This window comes from Megascapheus bottae, chromosome 4, assembly GCF_031878675.1.
Source record: "Megascapheus bottae isolate mThoBot1 chromosome 4, mThoBot2.hap1, whole genome shotgun sequence".
Lineage (NCBI taxonomy): Eukaryota > Metazoa > Chordata > Mammalia > Rodentia > Geomyidae > Megascapheus > Megascapheus bottae.
The window spans coordinates 27,962,638-27,987,788 of NC_143512.1; the positions used below are offsets into that span (position 1 = coordinate 27,962,638).

The 25,151-nt window shown below is 35.2% G+C and overlaps 1 protein-coding gene and 1 pseudogene across 1 annotated transcript in view; both read left to right on the forward strand.

Moving 5' to 3' along the window:
* The window catches only part of Mctp1 (multiple C2 and transmembrane domain containing 1), a 481,369-nt gene that overhangs the window by 131,352 nt on the left and 324,866 nt on the right, over positions 1-25,151 (forward strand). The window lies entirely within an intron of this gene.
* On the forward strand, positions 22,096-22,230 carry LOC150064209 (U2 spliceosomal RNA; annotated as a pseudogene).

A 25,151-nucleotide genomic window follows, 5' to 3' on the forward strand; every position in this document is an offset into this window, starting at 1 on the left:
GTGTTTGCTGAAACAAACAACCCTCCCATCAAAGCTCTTTGTGCTAAGCACCTTAAATTCCTTGGAGAAATGGCTGCTATAAAAATATAACACAAATAATAAAGGAGAAAATAGTTGTCTATAGATAGAAGTAACCTCTAGGAAATTTAAAAACACACACATACATAAGACCATCAAGAATATGGTATAGAGGACTTTAGAAATGGTTGTAAATTACAAAACAATGAATTTACCTTATTTTAACAGAAAATAATAATTGTAATTAAGAACTGTAATTACAATATTCTCAGGATATTGGCAACTGCATATTATGCTGTACTTTTATATGGTAAAGCAGAACTAGATAGTTCAATATTTATTAAAAACAGATTATTAAAATTTAGGCAAAACAGTATTTGTTTATGAACAAATATGTGATGATTTTCCACCACACATTTCTTTAATTATAGGATGCTTTCATCAGAGTTGTTTCACAATTTGTAAGTACAAATTGTTTTAGCACGTAGCAATGAAAATACTATCTCAGATTCTTTTTTTCCATATATTTTTATTGGAATTAATAGAAGGTGCATTACTTCACAAACATTGATACCCTTTCTCATGTCATGGTCCCCATTTCCCTCTCCCTCTGCCCCCGCTCATCTTGATTTCCTCCCTTCCCTATCCAATTTCAAATAACCAATTAAACATATATAAAATACATCAGATAACAAGGTGAAATATTGTAACAATATGAGATAACCAAGGGACAGCAAAAGAGATGAGAGATAACATAGTACATTAAGGACAACAGTCATTCATTATATGGCTTTTGTTTTTATATCGTGGAGGTCCTTACATTTAGCGTCATACTATATGGCCTTATGTCTCTAGTTTTTGTTCTATTGTAAAGCTCTGCTAGGAGAGCCCAAGGTTTCTACTGATGATGACAAATGAAGGAGACTATTGGGACTGTGTTCCTTTGAGTCTGGCTTACTTCACTTAATATAATTTTTTTCTAAGTCTTTCCATTTCCTTACAAATGGGGCGATGTCGTTCTTTCTGATGGCAGCATAGAATTCCATTGTGTATAAATACCACATCTTGTTGATCCATTCATCAACTGAGGGACATCTGGGTTGGTTCCATACCTTTGCTATGGTAAATAGTGCTGCAATGAACATTGTTGTGCTAGTGGCTTTAGTATGCCCCTGTTTCTGGACGATTGGGTAAATGCCAAGTAGTGGTATTGCTGGGTCATAGGGGAGTTCTGTGTTTAGTCTTTGGCTATCTCAGATTCTTTAAGGGGAAATTAGCAATATTAATTAGGTAATTGACAAAATTATATACCTTATGATTAACTTTGTGATAACAAATTTTAAATATTAAATATGGCTATTATGTTAAAAAAGCATTTTGACTTCAAAGTGCTTACATGTCATGATAGAAATTTAAATGGAAAAAAGAAAAGTAAAAATATGACTAGATGTTGTTTATCCTCTCAAAATTTCTACATAATAAGGAGAAATGCAAGGACTCTATCTTGCTATGCAACTGCCCAAAGCTTATTGATGAAGACGACCTCAGTCATTTTGCTCATTAGTGAGTGGTTTTGACAGGCTTTGCCATGTGTAATTAATCTTTGCTTGGTGCACCACTCAGATGAGGACTAGACATCCTTTTCAATATAGCTTAAACTGGACTGTTCCATGTCCTCATAAGTTGGCACTAGTCATTGAGAGGGGGATAAGCAAGATGGGAGGCTGAGTTCTGAGATTATTTTCCACATGTGTTCTTTCTCCATTGGCTGCTTATGTTTCCTGTGGTATGGTGGTTGGATTTTAAGGGTACCAAATAGTGTGTCTGCCAGTTTTTATGGCCTCACTTCAGAGGTTAGACAAGTTCACTTCTGCTATTATCATAGTCAAGGGATGGAATCTAGATCTTTCCTTTGGCTGGCAAGAATGGCAAAGTCACATTTTGAGAGGAGCAAGATGAATGGAAAAATGTACTAGTGGCTTTTGTTAAAGGTAATCTTCTGTAACTAGCCAGGCACTGGGGAAGCAGGAGGCATGTTTAATCTATCCAAGTTCCTCTCCTCAATTTTTTTAGCAGTTTTTTGGGATCTTCTGCTGGGAATTATTTCTCAGCTTTTACTTTCACCATGTGGTTTCTAAACCTTGCGTCTCCTTTTTGTCTTTCATTTAAAAACAGGAACATCATATTCACTGCCTTTGTGTGTTATGTGCCCAAAGTCTACTTTTCATCACCTGTTGTTCCTCTCTCTTAATATATGTTGCTGCTTCTTTAAAAAGGCAATCCCCTTAGATACTTGATGTTTTCTGTGACTCCCATCGGCATCCTCAAGACAGTCCTCTGTTGAAGGCTTCTCTGATGTAGTTGAGACAAACCTTTAAGGTAGTTAGAAACATATTGTTTAAAGGAAGGGATTTGTGAGTATACTTTTAAGATTCTTGGAAGGACCATATAAAAATTTAAAGAGACACTGCCTAGATTTTTCTGAAATCTTAATAAAATTTTCTATAATTTTTTCTTTAGCCCAAATCTCTTTCTTAAATTGAGAGAGGTTTGATATTTAGAGAGGCTCAGAATAAGAGGAATTCCTTTTTTAAAGAATTATTTTATTTTGATGTAAAGGCGATATAGAGAGGTTGCAGTAACATAAGTAAGGTAGTGAATACTTTTCTTATTGAATATTGTTATCTATTCTCATTTTTCTTCTACCATTCCTTCCTCCAACTCTTTCCCCAAGTTATAAAGTTCACTTCCAACCTAAGAGTCTTGTGAATGTCACTGTTGCCATTGGTTTGTTATTGTTCCTTGTCTTTCTTTGTTACTCCCCTTCCCTTCCTGAAATTAGATAAATATCTACAAGACACAGGGTACTAGAATTGAAAGCAGTGACAACAGTGGATAAACAAAAAGGGAAAAAAAAGCAAGAACGTGATACAGTACATTAAAATCATCAACAACTAATATGTATCTATGACATAAAAACCGTTAGCCTAATTTTGATTAAGTTCTAAAAACCAAGTGCCAGTGATTGCATATAGAGATTCCCTTCTTTTTTTTTTTGCCAGTCCTGGGCTTGAGCCCAGGGCCTGAGCACTGTCCTTGGACTTTCTCAAGGCTAGTACTCTACCACTTGAGCCTCAGCACCACTTCCGGCTTTTTTTTCTATATATGTGGTACCAAGGAATTGAACCCCGGTCTTTGTGCATGCTAGGCAAGCACTTTAACCACTAGGCCAAACTCCCGGCCCCAGAGATTCCCTTCTTGAACACTTGTTTGTCAAACTTGTCATTTGGAATATGATGTAAAAATCAATGTTAATAAATTCTTTAATAAACAACAACAAAAAATCTTCCTGCTTTCCTAGGAATGTGGCTTAATGGTAGAGTGTTTGCCTGGCATGCATGAAGTCCTGGGTTTGATTCCTCTGTACTACATACACAGAAAAAGCCAGAAGTGGCTCTGTGGCTCAAGTGGTAGAGTGCTAGGCTTGAACAAATAAAGCTCAGGGATAGTGTCCAGGACCTGAGTCCAAGCTCCAGGACTGGCAAGAAGCAAACAAACAAAAATCCTCTTGTTTCCATATCTTGGAGCTAATTTTGATTAGTTTATATGATCATATGCACATAATTACTGAAGTATTGTGATCTTCTGCTAGGAAGATCTTTCCATTTCCTTATAAATGAGGTGATGTCATTCTTTCTGATGGAAGCATAGGATTCATATATATATATATATATATATATATATATATATATATATATATATAACATTCTCTTGTTCTTTTCATCTATGAGGGGTAACTGGGTTGGTTCCATATCTTAGCTATGGTAAATAGCTAAGAACATAGTTATAGCAATGAACATAGTTGTGCTGGTAGCTTTAGTTTGGCCTTGTTTGTGATCATTTGGATAAATGCCCAGGAGTCCTATGTTTAGTCTTTTGAAGAACAAGTTTGCATTCCCACTAATGGTGTAATAACATTCCCTTCTGGACATATATCTGCCAGCATCTACTATTGATTGTTTTCTTAATAATGGCCATTCTAACTAGGGTGAGGTGGAATCTCAATGTGACTTTCATTTGCATTCTTTTATGGCCAGAGATGTTGAACATTTCTTCATTTTGCCCATTGGCTACTGTTATTTCCTCTCCAGAAAAGTCTCTTTTTAATGCTTTAGCCCATTTATTAACGAGGTGATTTTTTTCTTTGAGGATTTTTTATTGGAGGTTTTAAATTTTAAGTATATTATTTATAAAAGATGTTGTATAGCCAGTGAAGATTTCCCAATCTGTGAGCTTTCTATTTGTCTTCCTATGTCGTTTGCCATGAGGCAGCTCTGAAGTTTAATGCAATCCCACTTGCCCAGCCTTTCCTTGACTTTTTGTGTTTCTAGATCTTTACTTCAGAAGTTTCAACCTGTGTCAAGGAACTGTACTGTATCCTCTGTCCCTTCTTGTAATATTTTCAGAGCATCTGCTCTTACCTCAAGGTCTTTGAACCATTTGGCCTCAAGGTCTTTGAACCATTTGGAGTTGGTTTTGGTGCAGGGTAATATATAAGGATGTAACTTCAGTTTTCTACATGTGTAAACCCAATTCTGCCAGCAGTTGAAGAGGATGTCTTTCTTCCATCTCAAAATTTTGGTTCCCTTCTCAAAGATTAGATGGCCATAGGTCTAGGTCTTCAATCTAGTCATTGGTCTTTCTGACTGTTCATGTCCTACTACCAAGCTATTTTTTTAACTACAGCTTTATAAAAGAATTTGAAGTTTGGTATTTATATTCCTCCAGCACTACTCTCCCTGCTAAGGATTGTTTTTGCTGTTTGAGGTGATTTTTTAGATTGCCTTTCTAGTTTCATTAATAAATGTTCTTGGGATGTTAATGGGTATTGAATTGAATTTGTAGATAGCTTTGGGCAATATTTCCATTTCCACTATATTAATCCTCCCAGGAGCATGGGAGGTGTTTTACTCCCTTAAATCTAATTTTCTTTCTTAGGTCTTTTAAAGTTTTCGTCATAGAGATCCTTCGCCTCTTTGATTAAGTTAGTTTCTAGGTATTTTTTTTTCAGGCTATTACAAAAGGGGTTGATGTTATTTCAGTCTCATTCTTCTTACTCTTGCCACATAGAAAAGTTACTTATTTTCCTGGGTTAATTTTATACCTTGCTATTTTACCGAAGTTTTGGAATAGCTCAAGTAACTTGGGAGAGGAATCTATGAGGTTCCTTAAGTACAGAATCAAGTCATCTGTGAAAAGGGAGAGTTTTATTTCTTCTTTCGCTATCTGGATCCCTTTTATGTTTGTCTCTTGCCTTATTGCTCAGGCTAGGAATTCCTCTTTTTTTTTTAAATCCAGTAAATCTAGCTTTCTCCTTCTTCGTCTTCGTCTTCGTCTTTTCCTTCTCTTCTCGTGGTTGTACTCCAGGTCTTATGCTTGCTTCACGTACTTGAGCCATACTTTGTGCATTTTTATCTTTCATTAGTTATTTTCAGAACAAAGTTCTTTGTTGCTATTGTTGTTGTTCTTTGCTTTTTATTTTGAATTCTGCAGCTGACTGTAGACCTGATCCTCCTACCTATGCTGACTCTTATGTAGCTGGGATCACAGATGGGAAACACAATGCCCATCTTATTTGTTGAAATGGAGTCTTGCTAACTGTTTGACTGGACTGATTTCAAATTACAATAGCTTAAACGTATCATTTTCTGTTGTTCTGGACCTTAGGAATGAGAAATGCATAAATGCATTTCCTAGAAGATTCACATCTGTTCCTACATACAGATAAAAGCTACCATGCACGTACTAGCTTCTTTATACCTGATACTTTATTATTAAAGCCAAGTCTTTCATTTTACACCTTGGTGTAAGCTAAATAATAGAATTTAAAACAACAACAAAAAATCATTGGAAGATATCCTTAACTAGACTGTCAAATCTATTAGATATACTTCTAATTTCTACATTATCACAAGTGAGTGATGCCAGTTTTTTGACTTTTGCTCTATTTTGGGATATATTCTTCCAGTGCCCAGCAGCTGATGTTTATCTTTATTTTCTTTGAGCCCTTAGAGACAGCTTCCTTGAAGTCTGTACTGACCTCAGCTAACTCCTGCTGACAATCCTGGTAGGCTGGTCAACTTCTCCTTTCTGCTTATTCCAAACTTAATAACATAAGTCATTTAGATTACTGTTACAGTACTCTTTGCTTCTACTTTGGTTACTAGTGCTATGTAGCAAATTGCCTGTAACTTGGGAGCTTAAAGTAACATTTTCTATGGCTCTGGATTTTAGGGATCAAGGACATGAATAATTTATGTAGAATTTTCTAGTCTAGTCCTTCATGCAGTTGGTATTCATATGAAGCCTGGAGCTGGACCATTGTGGGACAAGCACATGACTGTTGTGGAGAAGCTCCTGATAGGGCAGACAGCCATGTTTCTGTAGTCTTAGCATCCCTTTGTTAAGGTCACTGGTGCTTTGACATAGCAAAGCAGCTCTGAGGCAGTTAGATAGCTGAAGATTGAATACAGGCTGTTACTGCAAGCAAGAAAGTGATCATAGAATCTCTTAGGATCTAATCTTGGAAGTCATGTGGCACCACATCTGTCACTAGACAAAACAGCCAAAAAACCAACTCAACTTCAAGTGAAGGAGCCTCAGAAACAATTTCAAACTTGCACAAAATGCACTGAGAAAATTATCTACATGGAAGTATTTTGAAGGATGGACAGTAGCCTCAGCCAGGGGAATGAGGGTTATATAGGTCATGGAAGCAAGAGGCCTTGGTGATTGGCTATTAGTGACAAAAGAGAGTTCTGAATGAAGTCCAGATGTCTAGTTTCACAGCAATAGGAAGGAGATGCAAAGGCAGGTTGGTATGTGGTGGAAAGGAGAAAGTAGAGTGGAAGAGGCAGAGATAAATTAAGCCCAATTCAAGATGCTAGGAACATCCCCAAATAAATATGAATAATGCTATAGACAGGCTTCATTTGTATAGGGGGACAGAGGGTTCAATGACTTTGTTTATTTACACATATATAATGATATATATGCCCACACATATGTGTAGTAATTTAAAAATAATATACATTTTAATTCTGGGCTAAAGGCAGACAGAGTACTTTCATGGGAATAATAATCAGTAGTCAGTGTTAAAAAATATAGGTAGTGTTACTATAAGATCATAGAGAAGATGTCATTTTAGACTGAACCAAATCTAGAAAAAGTATTATGGAAATGAGTTTTTTAACAAAATAGTTGGCATGGTTTTCAAAATCAGGAACTTTTCTTGTTGTAATGTATAAAGGGGTTACAGTTATATTTGCCAGATACAGGGTGCATTATTTCTTACACATTGATACCCCTTCTCATATTTTTATCCCTTCTCATATTTTTATCCCCATTTCCCTCCCCCACTCCCTCCGAATCATCTTGTTTCCCTCCCTTCCCTTTACTATTTCAAATAAACAAATAGATGTATATACAATATAATCAAGTAACAAAGTCAGATACAGTAATGCTGTGAGATTAACCAAACGGCAACTAAAGAGAAGAGAAATAACATAGTACATTAAGAACAACAATCACACATTATATAGCTCTTGTTTCCATATACTGGAGATCCTTTCATTTAGCCTCCTCTTATATGGCCTTATGGACCTAGGTTTTGAGCTATTGAATCCTCTTCTAGGAGAGTCCTAGATGTGTACTAATTATTACAAATGAGAGAAACCACTGAGCCTATGTTCCTTTGTGTTTGGCTTACTTCACTTAATATGAAAATCGGGACATTTAACTGCATTGATCCTGATACTCCATATAATTGCCCTAAATAGAACAGAATTCAGAATGTTTTCTGATAGGTGAGCAACTGTCCTACATGGGCTGAACCTGCTCTGTCTCATGGAGTGTGGAGACCCCAGCTCCCTAGCAAGAAGCTGGGAGGTTTTTGTTTGTCTCATTTCCTGTAAAGGCTACAATTAAAAAAATCAAACACGTTCTCATGAAAATCCATATCTATAACTTTTTTAAAAGCCAGAGATCTAGCCCCTTTCCACAGCAGGTTAATCATCTGGAGCTGAGGTGAGGTTGCTCCTTTAAATGAACCTGGAGTTCTATGCATTTGGCTCCTACAGTAATCTCTATACAGTGTGGAACATTGGTCTCCATTTCCCATTAGTAATGTGTGTGTCTCCAGCATTGAGTTCTCAGTATCCTGATAATTGAAGTTACTTTCATTTATCTATGATCTGAGCTGTTCTATTTTTATTTCAAAGTTTACTTCTCAGAGGGAAATGTTATTATCTCATAGTTAGATTCAATTCGCTGTCATCCCCACATAGGGAAAGCACATTTGACTGTGTAAATCCTAAAGGGTTACAGTGATGTGCAATGTGCAGGCCGAGGTGTAGGGAAGCAGAATGATCTTACATTTTTCCTCAGGAAATACATGCTGCTGGCGAGCACCAGCATCAGACTTTTCTGTTTTTAGCTCAAGCCTCTTCTTCTTCCCAGGGGAAGAATACGCAGTCTCATTTTCTAGATTTTTTAGGACTGTAGTTGTAACTTACACTGAGAAAAATACAATGTGACTATACTTGTAAAAGATAAATTTGGGTATGCTGTTTACAAATATGTCCACTGCATGGCTTCTTTAAGGAATAAGGGCCTATTTTTAACTTCCATGTTAATAATTATTAATAATCTGATTTAGCAAGATATGTGCATCATTTGCTATGATTCCTCAGGATTATCAGATTTTTGTCTTTTATTTTCATCTAATGAATGAAGAAACTGATTAGATCACTGATTATAAAAATGAACTTATCTCCCAATGAAACATTTTTCTTGAAATTAATAACTTATCATTCCCTCTAATTCTCTTGAATTCCTAAAAAGATCAATATTAATTTCCTAGTGCTCTGAATGTATATCCTTGAAAAATATAAATATCTGTTGCAAGTTCTACTCTTATCTTGTGGGTCCTCAAATTTGACCACATATCTTGAATGATCTTTGTGGTGCTGTCCTATAATATATTTTCTTCTCATTGTAGTCTTGCAATCTAGTGTGTATATCTTATAATAATATTTGATTCGTTCATCTTTTTTGACAGTCCCAGTGCTTGAGCTCAGGGCCTGAACACTGTCCTTAGGCTTTCTCAAGGCTAGAGCTCTATCGCTTGAGCCACAACATCACTTCCAGCTTTTTCTATGCATGTGGTACTGAGGTATCGAACCTGGGTCTTGGTGCATGCTAGGTAGGCACTCTTACCATTAGGTCAAGCTCCCAGCCCTGATTCCTTCCTCTTCAATCTACTGATAAAATGTCTTAACACAATCTCTGACATGTGAATACCTCACATTTCTCCATCATTATCAGCTTCATCATTGTTAGCAATCTCACAAGACTTTTTCAACAATGACACTATTAACTCATTGATTGCATATACTGTTTCGTGTTTGTTCCCACAAACATAGTATGGGGCTTATGGCAGGTGTTTCATAAATGATGTTCCATAAATGTGCATAGGAAATAGGAACTCTCAGTTCCTTTTAAATAAGTAATCTGACATTATTGTTGATAATGCTTAGGAAAAATAACAGTTTCGTTTTCATCTTCTTCACACAAGAAATATTGATAGCCATTACTCATTAAAAAAAACAGATCTTTAAAAACAGGAAAAGGTACTATAAACCATGTGTAAGAAACACACACTGAATGCATTGGACTTTCTCTGTGACAAAGTACCTGACAAAAACAATTGCAGATAGATTTAATTTGGCTCAAGTAATAGAATTTTAGGATATGGTCATCTCTGTTGGTTTAGACCAGGAGCAAAGTACAACATCATGGAAGTAGCTAGGAAATGGAAAGAGAGAAAGGTCCAGAAAGAACAGATACCCTTCAAAGTCATGTTGCATAGGTTTATTTCCATCAACCAGGTCCTACTTTGTAGTTTCTATTATCTCCCCCAAATGGTACCAAATCATGGTCCATTAGTGGATTAATCTCTTGATTAGGTCATAACACTATTGTTCAATCGCTTCTACCAGCTGGCTTACAAGCCTTTACAATATGAGCCGAACCATAACAATTAAGTTTTTGCTACAACTCATAATTGTTTATTTCACAAGCCGTATAGTATATAAAGGCCTTACTACATCTTTAGGTGTACTGATTCAGGTTCAAGTCTGTTATGCCAGCTATAGAAGCAGAGGAGGGAGAGTCCTGGTTTGAGAGTACTCAAGACAAAAAAGAAAAAAAAAAAGCAAGACTCCAAAAAACGTACTTGATACCTTATCTGAAAAAAAAAATACTAAAGGGAAAAAGTCTGGGGTAGGGGTGGGGTGGTGCAGCTTGCCTAGTACTGTTTAAATCCAAGGGCCAAGGTAATTCTAAAAGTATGAAAGGGAAGAGTAAACAACCCACTAGTAGAAAAGCCGAACATAAGATAAAATGTTCAATGTTAGTATTGAAGACAGAAATATAAATGAGTATATTGAGAATCTATGCCAAGTACATCCTGTAACAATGTCTAGAATAGGATATCCAGATTCTTGATATTTCACCATATACAATATCAACAGTACAGAGAGTGATGTATTAATCTGTCTCAAAAATTCTCATGTAGTAATGGCTGAACTGAAGAACTATATTTGAATGAAGTTTGGAGATATCAAAAAAGGATGAGATTTTTTTTATATCCTCTGACCCCACACTACATCACTGTGACTGTGTATCATTAAAGAAATACTTGTACATGTGTAAGAATTAGAGTGGTTAGATAGTGGGAGTGATTGGAAATAATCTAAATGTCCAGTAATAGAAGAAAGGATGCATAAATTGGAATGTTACATCGAAGTTAAAAATAGTAAGTTATATAGAATATGTTTAAATCTCCATAATAATGCAAATCCACTTTAATGGATGTATATAAGGTGATATCATAAAATCTATGTTATGTTTATTTCTAAATAAGATTCATATTTACATACCTAGGAAAAGTATAAAAAATATGGGAATGACGAATGCTAGCCCAGGAGAAATTTTACCTTTGGAGGGAGAGTGAAAAGAGCAGGAGACACAGAGAAGAACCTGGGCTTCAAACATATCTTATGAAATGTTTTTTTATTCTTCCAGAAATCAATACCAAATTTGGTATAATGTTAGGATTTTAAGTGGAGAAAGGAAAATGTTGACAGACGATGTAGAAAGTTTAAGATATTGAAATAGATTTTTAAGAGTAAAACAGAAATATTAGTGCCAGTTGGACAAGGGTAAAAATTCAAGTTTTGTCATCAGCTAAGTCATCTTTGATACTGGCCTCAGAATATAGAGTATATAGTTTCATTGTGTAATTCAAAAGAGAGAATGCCATTGAAATAAAGGGGGATGGCAAAGAATAAAATGAGTATATCTAAGATAATGTAGATTCGAACAAGCCAAAAAGAATACCCAAAGGCTTGTATGATTAGGAAAGCAATTGTAATGAATTTATAACCGTAAGCTTTTCAATGAACCATTCATACATAAATGCCCTACTTCCAACCCAAGAAAACTCATATAGATCATACTAGTATGAAAATTGGTCTATCGACTTGATTATAGTTGAATAAATAAATCTAAGCTATCTTCTTATAAAATCAGCAAAAGAGGCCATGAGAAAAATAAAGACCTTGGCCCATGTTAGAAGGTATACTGATAATTCTAATGTAGCTTACAGTCTGTTGCTGTTTCTGTCTTGCCTTGATTTCTCTCTTTAGTCAAACTGGGAAATCAGCGACAACTTAAATTGGGTACCAATGAAGAAGGGCATTTTCATTTTCATTACATTTGAAAAATGTAATAAAATAGTCCAATTAAAGTGGGTATAATGTAGGAAATGTGAAAATACAAAATAGCAACTTAGTTTTAAAGTATCATTTTCTTTTTCAAATGACCAAATGAATATATTAATTTATTTTCAAAGATTTATGAAATAGAAAACAAATGATCAAATTAATTGGCTCTCTCTTTCTGTTCTCTGTCACCCCTAAATCTCCTCATTCAAATCTGTTCCTCAAACTTTACCACCCATCCACAATTTGTAACTTCTATAACTTTGCTTCATGTACTCAAAGCTGGAATGATTCATGTTATGGCAGCCTGCTCGTTCCTTTAAACACCTTTTAGGAAGCTTTGCATATCAGTACATATGAATAGCCTCATGCTTTAGACGTTTTTGTAGTTTTAATGTTTTCATTATTATTATATTAGTGGTACAGAGAAATTTCTATTTAACAAAACAGTTTATAAACACATTATATCTTTTTTTGTCCATCGTGGGGCTTGAACTCAGGGTCTGAGCACTGTCCTTGGACTTTTCTCAAGGCTAGAGCTCTTGTACTTGAGCCGCAGCAGCACTTACAGCTTTTTTCTATGTATGTGGTACTGAGGAATCAAACCCGTGTCTTCGTGCATGCTAGGCAAGCGCTCTACCACTAGGCAAAACCCCCATAAGGGGGTTTCAGTTCAACATGTATAAGTGATGTATTGTGATTAATGTCATTCTTTCATCACTGATATGTTTTTTAAATAGCTCTATAATGTTCCTTAGTATGGTTAATCAGTTATTTGACCTATTGCCCAAGGCCCATCAGTAAGTTTCCACTTGTTTACTATTACAAACAGTTCTGCAGTAAACATTCTTTTTTTTTTTTTTTTTTTTTTTTTTTTTTGCCAGTCCTGGGCTTGAGCTCAGGGCCTGAGCACTGTCCTTGGACTTTCTCAAGGCTAGAGCTCTACCACTTCAGCCTGAGCACCACTTCCGGCTTTTTTCTATGTATGTGGTACCGAGGAATCGAACCCGGGTCTTCATGCATGCTAGGCAAGCACTTTAACCACTAGGCCAAACTCCCGGCCCTGCAGTAAACATTCTTAGATACCATTTTTGAGGTAGCTGAATGTGTGGTTGAATCTAGGCATTGGAGTAACTATTGTCATAAATCTACCTCTCATGCTTTTGGCTTTTCTCTTTGTTGGCTTCATTTTCAAGCAACCTTATCTCACATGGTGGCAAGTATGTCTACATTATAGTGGTAACGTATTTCCCAGTATCATTAAAGATGGATAAAATGCCTCTTACTGAACATCTTGGAATATACACTCATCTTTGACTCTACTCATAGCTTTATGGTTGATATGCATGGATTTTATGTTTCTGTGAATAGGGTAGAAATACACAATTGTATCTAGGTTTGTATCACAGGGGCCCATGTGTTCTAAGTATCTTGTAAAGTTTGATAATACTTGTTAGTAGGCTATTTATGTATAATATTAGAGAGAGGAATGAGGCATGTTACAGATTGAGAATCATTTATGTTTTTCTGTTCATTTTTCTTAACTCAGGTCCTTGTGCCTGGTAGGCACCTGAGCCTGGCTACCAGCCCTATTCTTGCCTTGGTTATTTTGTGGGTAGCTTCTCATGATTTTTTTCCTGGATAATCTCAAACTGAGATCTTTTCAGCTATGGCCTCCTGCATAACTGAGCTCAGTGTATGCCCTCATTTCTGATTATTAATTGAGATAGAATCCCCTAATTTTTTTCCTGGGTTGGACTCAAACAATGGTCTTCAATCTCCCATACGTCAGCATAGCTGAGATTAACAGGTACCTCAAGCCTGGCCAGTACCAGTCTTAAAGGGAAACAAAATTTCAATTCAGTAGAGCTTTGCCCAATATTCTTTCTGATTATTCAGTAATATGATCAACACTTAGTATTTTTCATGTGCCAAACCATAGCAGAGCTTGTATGTTCTATTTGCATATTCAATAATGTTTATTAAATTCTGCTATATGCTGGTCACCATGCCAGTGGCTAAAATACTGAGATAAAAATACTGAACATGAGATTTTTGCCTACAGACTTCTTATATTATTCATAGTACATATAAACAAGCAAGCAAAGAGAGAAGAATATTCCAGACTGCGATGTATTAGGAAGGAAATGAATGAGGTCGTCAAATAGAAAGGAATTATAGAAGGCTGTTTTAGGAAATGTGGTCAGAGAAGATTATCCTGACAGAATATTTAAATTACAACCTGAGGAATGAGAATGAGTCATAAACTTTATACCTTTTTCCAAGGCAAAGATCAATAGTTTTGGTTGGCTACTGAGCAGCTGAATAGGACTAGCTCAGATGGACTGTAAAATGTGTATCAGTCTTCAAGACAAGCACAAAGGTGGTAAACTATCTCATTAAATATGTATGTGTCAATTACATTTTAAAATTATATTTTACACTCAGGTAAACATTATTAAAAGTATTTTTTGTTTGTTCTTTATTGTTGTTGTTGCTAAGCAGTGTTCTCTTAGGTGGCCCAGGTTAACTGTGAACTCATGATCTTTCTGAGTAATGGAATTATATCTACTATTACATGATTTTTTTCTTCTTTAATTATCTTTAAGTAATTGTACAAAGGGGTTACCATTTAATAAAGTGATTTATGAATATAATACATCTTGACCAATGGTACACCTTTCAACCTTTCCACACGTCCTCCCCAAGCTACCCTTTCCCTCACACTTCTTAAATTTTTTAGGATATACATTGAATTATTGATTTCACTCTCCCTCTCTTCTCTTCATTTGTCTACCTCTTTCCTCTTGAGTCCATCCTACCTCGTTCAAGTACCAGCTTACAGGTATTTATTTTGTTAAACTTTGACTTTGCCTTTCTAAGAAATATCTTGAGTTTTTCCTTGAATATGCCATTGTTCAGTTATGATATTTGTATATATTTACATACCACTAACATATTTACTTGTAAGTTTATGAGCTAAATCTAGCTTCCACATAATTAGGGGAAACATGGCCTAACTTCATTTTTTGGAAAGTCCTGGACTTGAACTCAAGGCCTGAACACTGTCCTTAGGTTTTCTCAAGGCTAGAGTCCTAGCACTTGATCCACAGCACCACTTCCACCTTTTTCCATGTAGATGGTACCACAGAATCAAACCCAGGTCTTTGTGCATGCTAGGCAAGCACTCTGCCACTAGGCCAAAATACCAGCCCAACTTACTTCATTTAACATTACTTTTTTCCAGCTAGCTCTTTCCCTTTATTTACAAATGATACAATATCATTCTTTTTCTATAATGTTTATTTTGTGAATCATGGGACTTGAACTCAGGGTCTAGGCATTGTCCCTGAGCTTTTGTTCTCTAGGTTAGTGCTCTATTACTTTGAGCCACAACTCTTATTTCTGGTTTTCAGATGGTTAACTGGAGATAAGAGTCTCAGAGCTGTTCCTGTGTGGGTTAGCTTTAAACTGTGATCCTCAGATATCAGCCCCCTGAGCAGGTGTAAACTACAAGCAACCTGCTTCATTCTTTGTGATGGATGAGTAAAATTCCATTGTGTACATACCACATTTGCTTGGTTGCTTCAACCATACAGGAGCCTCTGGGCTGATTCTATACCTTGACTATGGTGAATAGTGCTGCAGTGAACATGGGTGTGCTGGTAGCTTTACTGTATCCTCATTTGTAATTTTTTGGATAAATGCCCAGGAATGGAATTGCTGGATTATAGCAAAATTTTATGTTTAGCTTTTTGGTGAACCTCCATGCTGCTTTCTTATTATTTTTAAAAATGTGATTTCTAAAATGTTTAAGATTACATGTATATGCCAGGCGTGGTGACTCAGGCCTGTAATTCTAGCTACTCAGGTGGCTGTCATCAAGGTTCAAAGCCAGCCTGGCCACTAAAGTAGGTGAGACTCTTCAATCGCTAGAAAACTGGAAGTGGTGCTGTGGTTGGTTCAAGGGATAGGACAGTAGCCTTGAGCGGAAGAGCTCAGGGACAGTGCCCAGGCCCAGAGTTCAAGCCCCATAATTGACAAAAAAAAATTACATGTGTGTATCACCTTAATATTTCTATTTGATAGCCCTACTTTAGTAAGTTTCATCCAATCTGTTACTATGAGTATGTGTTTTAGACCTCTTTTTATTTATTAAGGTGGTAGTAATTGAATTTATGTAGCAGACGTTTAGATCTATCTATATTATTTATAAATTGGCCAAATACAATAATTCAATATCTGATTAAGCCTATTACAGATCAAAGTTAAGTGCTAATGAGTGAGAGAAAAAAATCCCAGACAAATGCCACATTTACTAGAGGAGTTGTTATTAGTCATGTTCTCTTCGAGATCTTCACAGCACAGATAAAGGAAGAATCAGAGTTGGAGAGCTAGGCAGAGCAAGCATCACAAGGTAATGACAGTGTAGCACAGGATTTCTGTGTGTGTGTGGGGGGGGAAGACACCAGCAATCCCTAAAACCTATTTCTGTTCTTTGTTTACTGAAGGAGATTTTGTATTGTGTAGAATTGCCAATCTTGCATGTTAAAATAGTTTTATTGTGTACTGATAGAAGTGTTCTTGACTTCGTGTGCCTCTTTTATGTCTGTCAGGTATTGTTAAATTTATATATCTTTAAGAGCATTAAATTAGTTCAGTGCAGAGATCCAGCAGAATAGTTTCCTTGCTCAGTGCTATTACTCTCTTTTCTGATTGTGACATGAACTATGAGGAAGAGGTTGACCACTCAAATCTGTAGGTTGATTGTAATTAAAAAATTAGTTTATGAACATTTTAGAACCCCAACTAGGATGTTTGTTATGTAATCTGTATTAACAGTTTTATGAGGGGAAACTCTACCCCTACGGTTTGAAAGTTGAGTCATATCCTGATCATCTGAAGCAATGGGATGATATTTAAACATCACAGCTTCCTCTTATTTTCATTCTCAGTCACTGCAGTTCAGAGCAGCAAGTGCTCTCTGCAAAGAGGCTGTTGCTCTCCCTTGGAGGGAATAGACACTCTCACCCGTGCTCAGTGCAGAAAGCCAAGTCTGCATATGCAGTTCTCTTACTGGACTGGAAGATGTTTTGCTCATTTCTAAACAGCTATGCTAGATAGCTACAAATTGAGAAGTGCCTGCACTCTGCCATTTGTTTTTGATAAGGTAGGTACCAGATTTGAGTTTACTCACTGGCTTGTGGAGGTATTAGATAAATGTGGCACTTTCAGTACATGATTGTGTCTCAGAAATGCCTTCTCAGAGGGGATTGAATGTGGCATTTGAGATTCTAATGCATGAACAATCTACCTATGAGATACTTGCTTCAATAAATCAAAATCACATTCATAGTTGTTAGTGAAAAATATTGCCTCATAAATGGAAACAGCTTTCTATTGGTTTTTTTAAGGATTAAGTACTAACAAGGCTCTTATTTTTTTTCTCTTTTGTTTTATTTTGCTACAATGTGATCTCAGTGAAAGGTGACATACTTGTGACTGAGAGAATTTTGAGTTTTATTCTACCTAATATTATTTCTCAAACTGTATTTTTTGTTGAAATAAGAAAATGATCTTAACAATTTGAAAGTTTAAGGTAAAAATACAGGAAGTCTCTTGTCCTGCCGTATTTGGATTTTTTAAGAGGAGTGGGCACCTTATTTATAAACTTCTGATCGTTCTGTTTGATTTAAAACTGTGTTTGTTTTAAAATGTGTTTAACACAGCCTTCTTTCTTAGTTGCTGTTGGAGACAGTCATATACAGATTGTGTGTATAAAAATCTGGAAAGAAAGTAAATGGGAGGTTTTATTTTTCAGATTCCTTAGGCAGAATATTGAAATGTTGAGGGGGAAGGTGTATGAGATAAGATTGCTGTCTTGCTTTTTACTGATTAGAGAAATAACATAAAATCACAGTTAAAGGGAGGTCTTATGTCATAAAACTTTGGACACTCATATTAAAGCCTTCAAATTTATTTGAGGTAAGAAAAGAGTAAGTTGATTTTGAGAGGTATAGCTGTAAATTTACAATATATTAATAAATTGAGACTTTAAAAGTGTACCCAGTAATAGTAGTCATGGTGAATCCCCTTATCTGACTTATCATCATGCTTAGGAATGTTCTATTTCTATATAAAATTATATTCACTATCAAATTACTAGATTCTAATTAAAACCATTAATTTTTATTACATGTGCATTCAATAATTAATGTTTTTGCAAAGCCTAAGGGTTAATGAACTGATAGAGATTTTTTCTCTTTTTTAGTAGAGAAATTAAAATTATTTCAGGATCCAAGTATATTTGAAAGCAGAATTCCATTTTGGAGAAGTTAGCTCCCAAGAAAATGGCTTAGTTCTGTGAGAGCCTTTGGGATTGCAAGTGAAATCATACTTGTCTCTGAATATTATGATATGAGCTCTCATATGCAATGCCCTACTGCTCAATCATGTGATATACCCAGCTTTTTTTTGCTTGGGCAAGGAGGACGTTATTCTAGTTCATTAAATATTCTGCTTGAGAATGTATCCTTCTGCTATTTGAATATAGCTATGGACTTTATTAAATAAAAATTAACAGGATAGAAAACACCCATATCAAGATGAAAGCATGGATATAGTGGCAACCAAACTGTTACCATGAATGGCACCTGCCAGTGATAACACATTATCAAATTGAGTTGTTACAATGTGTCCTACCTCACATATGAACTTCATTATTTAAGACATTGTAAAGTCCATTGGAGATTACCTGGTGAGATTATTTAGCATTTGGTTACTTCTTCCTTCCTTCTACCTCTGTCCATTCTTTTCCTGTCTCCTTACACTTGTGGAAGGGTGTAGGTGATGAGTGGAAAGGAGAAGGAAAGATAGAGAAGGAAAGTGAGCACACAGAATATAGCTTGTTTTTCTACCCCTAGAAAGATGATTTGCCAAAGAAGTCAGAAAGATATAATTAACATGAGACTAATCAAAAGTCCATCTAAAGATATAATTGCTTGTATGAGATAGCTGTAACTTCAGTCTCTGAAATAAAAAAAAATACTGGAAATTTGGTAGTGACAGATTTTTCAGGCCTTACCTACCTCTACCTCACAGGATTGTTGCGAAGATGAAATAGAATCACATCTGATGTTGTATTTACTAAATACAACATGTGATGAATGAAATGTGATAAAATACATCAGATGTGATTCTATTTCGTCTTATTTAAACTATTAAAATATTTATAATAGTTTAAAATATTAGACATATTATTGAGGAAATGCTTTTGTGTTTTCCTTAAGTGAAGTTGTTTAGAGACATTAGAGATACTCAGAATTACATTCAGAATTCAGTTCATTTTGTTTAGGAATGAGAATCTTAACCTTTTCTTTCTTTGTAAATTGCTGGGGTTTTTTTTCAATTTCCAATTTATAAAAAAATACTTGGCAAAGATAAGTTTCAAATACTTAAAAAAACAACAACAGTATTATAGCCCTAGTGAATCCTCACATTCCACATAGTTGAAAGAAACTCATTCTCAACAAGACAATAAATATTGAGTTGCAATTAATGTTATTTTTAGCTAAAATCAATATTTGCTTTATCTCAACTAGGTCCATTATCAGAAGGACCACCTATTTTCTTTCAATCATTTTTCTTTTAATGAGACTTGAAAGTCCATAAGGAAGAAGCACAACATAGGAAAAAATTTTACTGTGTTCTTCTGACTCCTGAAAACTAAGCCTTTGCTTTAAGATCCTGTTGTCTCCGTTGCATATGACTGGACATCACAACTAGCAAATCAATTATGAGGTCCAAATGAGGCAGTTTTTGCAACTCATTTATCATTATCACTGAGTACAACATTTACACTTGTACACTGGGATAAGAATATCGATGTTATCTCAAATCTTACTTCACGAAGAAGTTAAAGGTTAAAGAAGGTTAAGGTTTAAGGGTCCTGAAAGTTAAGAAAAGAGCCTATTTTCATTCCGAGATTATCCAAGCAAAGACTTAACCTTTAGTCTTTTCTGCTTGCTTAATTAGAAAATAAGCAGAAAACTGGTTGTTTCTCATATAGTACTCTTGAGGTGGCCCTTAAAAATCATTTCCAGATACTAATGAACATGTTCACAAGAAGCTCTGCTCTTTTAAGGATTTTTACAGAAGACTTATTACCTCATTTGTAGATTTCATGGGCTTCTCTGCTTGGTCTAGTTCAATGAAGCATGGATTGTGGAATCGTTACCAAAATATACGATAGCACTTTTTGCAATTTCTTAGCTATTGCTACAGTAGCAAAAGCATTCAGGTCTACAGTCTGAGAAAGTGAACCATACAAGTAAACATAATAGATAGGGCAACACTTTTGACTTTTCAAGTTTTAGGTAGTTTGGTAGATTGTTTTGAAATATATGTTGAAAGTGAATAAGCAAAAAAAAAATGAAACTTTCCCAAAGCTTTCTCTTTTATAAAGAAACAGTTTTAACCATTAACTTCTAACCATTTCTGTTATAATTGATCCCATATATTTCATATGTGTAAAGCTCTACTCATTTTAAGGATAACAAAGATGGCTTTTCATATTATAAGTTAGTGCTATTTATCCTAATGTACTAGTAAACAATAGAACTAAAAAGTTTTGTTGTAAGATCAGAGTATAGGGATTAATAAAGGTTATTTCTTATTCCAAATAATTAAAATATTTTAATTTGTTGAATAAAAAATGTTTGGAAAGAGAATGTGCTATCTTCATATCTTTTGCTAAAACTTAGTGTCAAGAAATAAGTAAAATCTGCCATCATTCTAATAAATCTAATAATAATTCTAATGAAATTCACATGTTAAATGATTTCCCCAAACTATAGAAAGGAATGTGTTAAATGACCATTAAAAGTTAAGGGAAAATTGATGAGATAAATAGATATGGATCAAAGGATTTTTTTGCTTAATGTATGTGTTCTACAGAATAAAACCCTTAGCTATGAGAGCTCAGGCAAAAATCAATATTTCTTTGTAATACTGAGTCCCTCCTCTCATTTTCTAGGTGACAAAGCTCTAACCTCCTCCTGACTTTATTTTCCTAAACAGTTGAGGAAACACTTATTGCTGGATAAGTGTAGGTATAGGGCAAATATTGATTGGTCATCCCGTGAACATCAAGATGTATGAAGCTCTTTGATCCTAGTAGAAGGATCCATCAATATGACTTTGTTATGAGTGCTGAAAATAGTAATAAATACTTCTTTGGAAGAAGGTTGAATTAAAAAAATTTCAGGCAGGGCCAGGAGTTTGGCCTAGTGGTAGAGTGCTTGCCTAGCATGCACGAAGACCAGGGTTCGATTCCTCAGTACCACATACATAGAAAAAAGCCGGAAATGGTGCTGAGGCTCAAATGGTAGAGCTCTAGCTTTGAGAAAGTCCAAGGACAGTGTTCAGGCCCTGAGCTCTAGCCAAGGACTGGCAAAAAAAAATTCAGGCAATGGTTGGTCGAATTTTAATTCTGACTTATTTTAGTAGAGAGTCCTAAATTAGTCATTTGGTTTCTGGTGGCTTGACTCATTGTACTTGGCAGAATGAGATTAGTAATATTTATTATGGCATTTTACAGCATACCCAAATATAATAAAGTTCCAAGTCTATTGCTCCACCAGTGTTTATCTCCAAAATGAAAATAATAATAGTGTCTGCTACTTAACTAAGTTGCAAATTTTAACAAATTGTCAAATTTATTTTTATAATAACCTCATACTCTTTGACCTTGTTGTTGTCATTGTCATTATTATTCCCTTTTTACCAATGAAGATCCTAAAGTATAATGACAACAAACGATTGTGTGATGTTAGCATCACACAAACAGTAGCAGAAAGACTAGAATTAAACGTACAGAAACGGTATCTGAAGTGCAGATCCTAAACTTCACTCTATTGATCCTGCCTCCACTTGGATTCCCTTCATTTTAGGAACTTGAAATGACTGTGATAAAGAGCTAGGGAGCAGAAGAGAAAAATTAATGTTACTATATTTAATCATTTGCAAAACCCAGACCTTTATGAACCACAAACACACTGAAGTTATTTGGGAATTCAGAGAAAACATGGATAGTATTAGTAGAAATATGTCTGAAATAAGCTAACATAAATAGAAGGTTTTGTAAGGGATCATATTCTGATTATGTAATAGGTGTCTCAATTATTTGAGGGGACAGAAGAGTGAGCAGAAGTTTCTGTACAGAGTATACCATCATATCGTTTCTCAGCCTTTTGGCTAAGATCAAGTGTAGTATCTGATCTTATCAGTTTAATACAGAGTATACCATCATCTGACAATGTTTCAAGAGAGAAGAAATCTGATAAAAGTAATTATCCGAGTGAAAAAGCATGATTAGTAAATGGTCTAATGGAAAATTCTATGTTATTCTATGTCATTGGTGGGGCAGTACTGGAATTTTAATTCGAGGATTCAGGCTTGTTTAGTTTTCTTGCTTGGCTGGCACTCTACCATTTTAGCCACCCCATAGACCCTGTTTTTGTGCTTGTTATGTCAGAGATGGAATCTAGTGGATTTTTCTCCTCAGCTGGCCCAGACCAGAAATCTTCAGATCTCTGTTTCCTGGAATCCAGGATTTGTGGTATAAGCCACTTAAGCCAAGTTTCAACTACGTCCACTTAGATCAGTATTGACCGGAGTTTCTACAAGTTAGGGTGGAAAATCTTGCATAGTTATGAAACATTCAGTATTTCTCATGTCTTGCAAACAAAAAGTTGTGTCACATTACTGTAAAATCTTAATGCTACCATAGTGACTGATGCCTAAAAGATCCTCAGTAAAACTTTCTAGCACATTGGTTACCTGAATATCTTGATGATTGCATCAGTGGATGGATGGATAAATGCATGGATGGATGAATGGACAGATGGATGAATGAATAGATGAATGGACAGATTGATAGATGAATGAATGGGCAGGATAAACTAGTACAGTCCCAGATTTGCTCCAAGACATGACACATGGATTTGGCAAAGCATTGAGGTCAGAATGCTAATGAATATGTGATACACGGGAATAATACATGTGGTGTAGCTGAGTATACTGAAATCACCTATTTCATCATTTTATAGTATTCAATATGGAGTGGACATAGCTGTAAGTCATTTCTTGTCTTATGCCCTTCCTATGATTTCATATTTTCTTCACTTCATACACAAACACACGTATATATGCATATACAATACATATATACCTTGCTATATATTCAGAGGCAGAGGAAGAGATTGCTTAATACATTTCTAGTCAAAATTAAATTTGAATATCCAAAAATAATAGAAATGAACAAAACTGGATTATTTTAGAATTTCCTGTAAAAATAAGCAAAAAATATCATAAAATGGAAAAGTATACTTTTAGCATTGGAAAAATATATTTAATTCCAAGAATGGAAGTTTTTTTGAACTGCAAAATTCCTTCAGAGTAGTCAAACTGAGATGTCTGGGAATCAGAATTTATTTGGCATAAGTCAATTGTGAGCAGTTTTCCAAAATGAGGATGATGACTAATGGATTGAGTTAATTCTGTATGTCTCAGAAAATATTTTAACAATGTTATTGTCTTAAGTTTTCCAAGAGGTGGGGAAATTCCTGACCAAGCACAACTAAACAGGGTCAAATATATCCAAGTATTAGACAATGGAAATAATTCTATTGGGGAAATTGCACATTTGGCATTGAACCAAACAGCCATTATAAACTAAAAGGAAAAAGAAAGGAAAATTACTCCAATCAGTATAGAATCACTAGAGGATTTTTTTCCTCTGGTTGTAAATACATGGTCACTATTCAAAAATAAGAATATTTACATACCTGTTGTATATAAATATGTTGTCTTATTAGAAATACACCATCCCTTTATACATTATTGTATAGACATTAGTCTAGTGCTATATTGTGCCTTCAATTCATATGAGATAGTTTTGGGCAAAAATTGGAAGAGCTTGTACTATATAGGGTAAATTTGACTCTAAGAGTGATTTATTGAGGCTGGTAGTGTAGCTAATAGTAGAGTGCTCGCCTAGCATGCATGGAACCCTGGGTTCAATCCGCAGTACTGCATACACAGAAAAGGCTGGAAGTGGTGCTGTGACTCAAGTAGCAGAACATTAGCTTTGAGCAAAAAGTGTCCAAGGACAGTGCCCAGGCTCTGAGGTAAGCCCCAGGACTAGCAAAAAAAAAATGATTTATTGGTATCTTGGAATCAAGTTCTTATTTATACTTTCCCTGCTTCTTTAATCTGTTTTCTTCATTGTTCATCCAGCTAAGGTTAGGATTTAAATAATGTACAACTAATAGGCATCTTAATCCTGATTTTGCTGGAACACAAGTTTAGCTTGTTGAATTCTGTTCTGAATATGGGGAATGAGGACTGGAAACAAAACCAAATATGTTTAGTATCCATGTGCTAACCTGTCCTCCAGCCACCACATACATGCAAAAACACATACATATGCACACATACATGACACACCACCATAGGAAAACTGTAATGAGACTGAGAAATCTGTACACCAGTTAAATTTTGTTTAAAGGAATACTGATTTTTTTCTCCATGATCTAATGATATTTCACTTGCAGTGTTCCAATATGGGTGCTCCGACAAGTAACATAAATGGCATGACTTCCTCATGTACATATTTACACCAAGTCTGTTTCCTTGAAAGGCCAGCAAAAATAAATGTATAGAACCCCCTCCATTATGTGATTGAGAGATTTTCATTTAAAAATGCTAGTCAATGTTAAATTTTCTTTAAGACAATCTCATATATGTGATTATGGATGTCTTTATGGCTTTAAGAAATATTAGTCTATGCTTTCAAGGAGTGATATTTACCTCATGGGATGTCTAATTATCTGATCAGTTCAGCACATTTCCCCTCTGTACATTCCAGGATATTGAAGAAAATCTTTTGGGAGTCTTTGTGCTAGTTTGTATTACTTCATTAGAAGAGACAAAATGAATATAATGTATGCTAACAAAGAACTTTAATCACATTCATTAATAACCAAATTATAAGCTACACTGAGCATCAGATAAAGTAGAAGATAATATATAGTACAATTTGGGAAGTGAATTTAGATTATAGGGTCAGAGAAGTCTTCTTTGAAGTAGTCATTGTTAAGTTTGAACAAGAAACGTGCAGAGCTAATATTGTTTGTCTTCATTGTCTGAAGTTTTGTGAGGATCAGATAAAACATGTGATATAGCCATCATTACAAATTTGTGCACTGCCATGCACAAAAATTATCCAGG